Source organism: Toxorhynchites rutilus, chromosome 1, assembly GCF_029784135.1.
Source record: "Toxorhynchites rutilus septentrionalis strain SRP chromosome 1, ASM2978413v1, whole genome shotgun sequence".
NCBI classification, from domain to species: Eukaryota; Metazoa; Arthropoda; class Insecta; order Diptera; family Culicidae; genus Toxorhynchites; species Toxorhynchites rutilus.
The window spans coordinates 32,722,167-32,726,878 of NC_073744.1; positions in this window are offsets into that span (position 1 = coordinate 32,722,167).

Consider the following 4,712-nt stretch of genomic DNA (forward strand, 5'->3'; position numbering starts at 1 on the left):
TCGTGGGATTTCTTCCTCACTTCTCGGGCGGGGACCGTTACAGCCGTTGCCGTTGTGAGTGCCCGGAAAGCGAGACAACGTACTCTAGTGAATTGAGGTGGGTGCACTACATATTTATGGCATTTTGTGGATATCCAAATATTGGATAAATTTCAGCCAGATTTTATTATTGCTGTTGCATTGTGCATGGATTGAAAACTATGGATTTCGATATTTACAAATACCGTTAATAAATGTAATACACTTGTTACCGCCCAAAGATTCAAATACTTCTCACCTATGCCTAGAGTAATTTTGATGGAACTCAAACTTGCTAGCAACTTTTATTATGTGATGCAACTTTTTCAGAAAGCCTAGGGGCGCAAACAGGAACAGTTACAAAAAAAGTAAATCATTATCTGCATGACAAATATGATTCGTTATTTTTATCTCAAATTTTAAATCATCGATGGATGATCATTTCGCCCAACAAATATGTTAGAACGAAAACTAAGCATTTAGCTGAATTTTTCTTCTGATTTTCTTGGATTAGTCTCCTGCTAATAATAATGGATGCCCTGTAACCAAGGAGCAAAGTACGTAGAATAGAAGGTAAGGGATATTTCCTGTATATACACACGGAGAGCGAATGTGTTACACACACAATGAAGTTAGTAATAAAAAATCCTCAATTAGTTCGAAGTTCCGAAGTTTTTCAATATTTCTCGATTTTAAAAGCTCTAAAAATCATAAATAGTGACAAAATCGCAAATAGAGTGTACCGCATTTTCAGCGAAAGTAAGGTTTGTTGTGATTTTTAATCGATTCCATACTGAACTGTTTTTGTTTACTTCAGCAAAATGTTGAAGTACCACGTCCCGCGATGCTGGAACAGAATAATTTCGAATGCGAAAAACTAATCGGAAATGTTCTTAGCTATTCCATACATTTGTTCCTTGGATCAGGAACAGGAACGACACTGCTTCGATATAGCCTCTCCACACATTTGTTTATCGGTCGTGCATTATTTATAGTACATTATAGTACAGGTGCGATAATTTTACTGTTTGAAATTTTAAAATAATTAAGGAAACTACTATTTCATCATTTCTAAACATATTTTGAGACAGTTCTTGGACTATAATTTAAAAAATTAAAAAAAAGTTTTAATTTATATGGATTCGATCGATGGTTTATTACTATTTCTTGCTTTTTTTCTTTGCCTACCACTTCTTGAACAAAGCAGGGAGTAGCAGCGCATTTGCAAAATGCACTTGAAAAATAAATTTGATTGCCTTCGCATGACCTAGATTGAGAAGAAAAGTTCTACGCTTGTGTTCAAGTTTTAGAAGAATGTTTTAGAACAAAAAATGGTAAGAGACGCCCACATCCTTGACGTAGAACTACGCTGTTATTTTATTGAAGTCGCTTGGTAATAACTTCGGATATTATTTCAGAATTTAGCGAAATTAAAAAGATAACTGTTTAGTGGAATGGTTTGCTCGCCCTGAAATGGTTTTTTTTAATTGTAGAACTAGTTGACGATAATTGATTGTTGATTCATTCTTGCCTTCACAGAACAATACACAAGCTGATCATGTCGCACTTTGTTTCATGTCAATGCATTGAAATTTACCTCGAACGCTATTCCGGTGCCTTTTTTCGCAATTGACATACCCTCGGCTACAGGCGAGTATATACATATTGAACCAGTACCATTATTCCACATCTCATTAACTACATCAATCTTTCTTTGGCACCGCATGGAAACAACAGCAATGACAATACTTGCAAGTATCAACTATCATGCTACATGTTATTTAGTATTGGGCCTGATTCTCGAATACACTTCACGGTGGAAACGAAATAAACGGCACGCCATTGAACTACGTTTTACGAGTTAGTGAAGTGTCGAAGATAATGATGAGTTTTTAGGCAGAATGAGCACTTTTCAAATAAAAAATCATTAATGAAAATTAACTTCTTCGTATCAAACTGGTATTCAATGTGAGTGGAAAACTTTCTTCATGTGATATAATAATCTCATACAAAAATTTAATCTGAAGATAATTTGATATTATAATGATAAATTTAGTGGGAAACTAATCTCGCATCCAGATGTCGACACCGTACCGTTGTCATCGCGAATGCGTTTCATACCGTTTCCACCGTGAAGTGTATTCGTAGTGTATTCGAGAATCAGGCCCATTTTCTCAGTGGAATCGAACTTCTAGACATCGCTCGTACAACGTAAACCCACCAGCGTCACACAAGCGTTCAGCATAGCATTCAGACAGAGCCATACATTGGTGGCTTGAAGCGAAGAATATAAACACTTCTCATCAAGAAACGCTTCTGTTAGTATTACTGGCATCGAAAAATGTTACAATACTTTCTCATGCTCGAGATAAGCGCAGCTGTTATCCTTAGTGGAGAAAGTTTTGCTACTGGCAAGCAAAACTCAATCACATAAAAAATTCTAAAACGACATTTACTTTCTTGGTGACTAAATAAACGAAAAAAATTTTGTCTCTTAATCTCAATAACCTCGAAAAGAGTTGCATTGTTTCATTATGATGAAGATTAGCGTAAATGTTATCCTTGTTGAAGGCAGTTTTGCGATTGACACGAGAACCCAAATAACATTCATCATGGTTTAGCTTGATATTCCTCAAACAATTATGTGGCGCACAACCTCAACGCCTGTTGCGCCAAAACGTCAGTTCGATGCATTGATGCAATGTCAAAGGCACCAACGAAACCCTTATGATGACGGAAAACAAGCGATGTTAACTGCTTCGAATTCATACCCTAACGCAAATATTCCTCTTCCGCTACCTCCCTCTTTGTTTATATTTACTATCGTAGTTGCATAATTTGCACCACCAAACAATCGTCCATCATAGGCTTCAAAATATTAGGTGATTGTTGGATCGCGACATGGCCAATGCACGCACGTACGCATACGATGCCATATATCGATGGCTTGAAGCAACTAAATATACACACACACACCTATCTCCGCACTGCGCTCTTCTCAACAGAAGCCCTTTCTATTGATATTTCCGGTCTCCATTAGCTTTGCTTTCATCCTTGGTGGAGATAGTTTTGCTACTGTCATGCGAAATCAAATCACACAAAATTCCTGAACAGTTATTGTCGTGGTGAGCCGATGATAGCCTAGTTTGATGGTTCCCCACATTTGTGTAGTTCAGAACATTAATGGAATGGCGTCAGTTTGATTGGTTGCGTCCTAAGTTCAATCCGAAACGAGGAGATGTGATTGTGGGGAATAAAGCTGACATAAAAAAGTATGTAACCCACTTCTTGTACACTTAACATAACAGTGTAGGAAAACGCAAAGTTTCCTAAACGCAAGATCTACCGGAAGAAGAGACGCTTGAGAAAAACGATAATTGCCGAAGGCCGAGCCGAAGACAAGAGAATAATTCTCATTGTTCCGATGTGAGAACAGGGATTTCAGATTTCTTGTGGACTTTCCCCATAGATGTAAAACAATTTGAAAACGATGAAGGACAAGGACTTCAGAGGACTTGATCCAATTTGGGATCACTTTAGAAAAATGAGAGCCCTGAGAGGAAATTAAGCGAGAGAGAATTTGATTCTCTTGGTTGGATGACGCATTGCATCCAGTTGAGAGATCATTCTGCGTGCGATTTTTGGAGTGGAAGGTGCTTCTCGGATCGAAGCTAATAAATTTAAAGATGGCTTCTCAGTTTCGCGACCCTCGTCATGACAAAGGCGTGGTCGACGCTCCTTTAGAGTAAGTATCAGAGGAAAATCAAATTTAGTGATGAGAAATGTGACACGGTTGCGATAGCGGTGCAGTTTTCTTGCGAGCAAGAGTATGTGACATATATAAAAATAAAAAAATAATAGAAATTGGTAAAAGAAGAGATAAGCCAAGATCATATTTGGCAAAAAAATTGTGGTAAGCCGGAAGAAGAGATGCTCCAAAGCATAGTAAGCATCGTTGGCAAAAAAAAAACAAGATAAGTCGAAGAAGGAAAGAAAATGACAAAAAAAAAAACGAAAAGTCATCATAGAAACTGCATTTGCTATCGTACATCATAATCACGAAATGGCCACTAGCAACGACCGAAACACCGCGGTACGGTGCTAGTAACACGGCTCCCGTATACACAACCAAACCAATCGGAAGGGTGGAGGCGGACAACGTGTATTCAGAGGTATGACTTGGCGAAGCTCGTGCTGTACTCGATGCAACAGCATCTATCATTCTGCTAAACGATGTTTTGCCATCGAAATGTCCTGTCACAATTGCGGCGTCAAGGGTCATTTACTAAGGGTGTGCAATTAACTACTACCACCGAGAGACAACAGACAACTATCGGATTCTCTGAAGCGAGTAATGGAATCGTCAGAAGAAGTGATAGTCAGCACCAAACCAGAAAGAATGCGAGGAGGACACTGAGAGAGCTGTAAGCGATGTTTTATTTAAACCATCCTTATCGGTGGGCATATGTCATGAAACAATATGTTTAGGCTCGAATTTGTAGTTTGAATTATTTTCCTGTAATTCGATAATTTAAAATTCAACAATAAAGCAATTGAAATTGTTAAACTGACCTTACGGATTCGTATGTGATCACAATTTTGTTCTTTGCTATTCTGGGTGGGCTAGATGACATGCACAGCTCTAATTGAATTATTTTAAATAGTTTTACAAGTTGTTGGGGCCGACCGTTGAA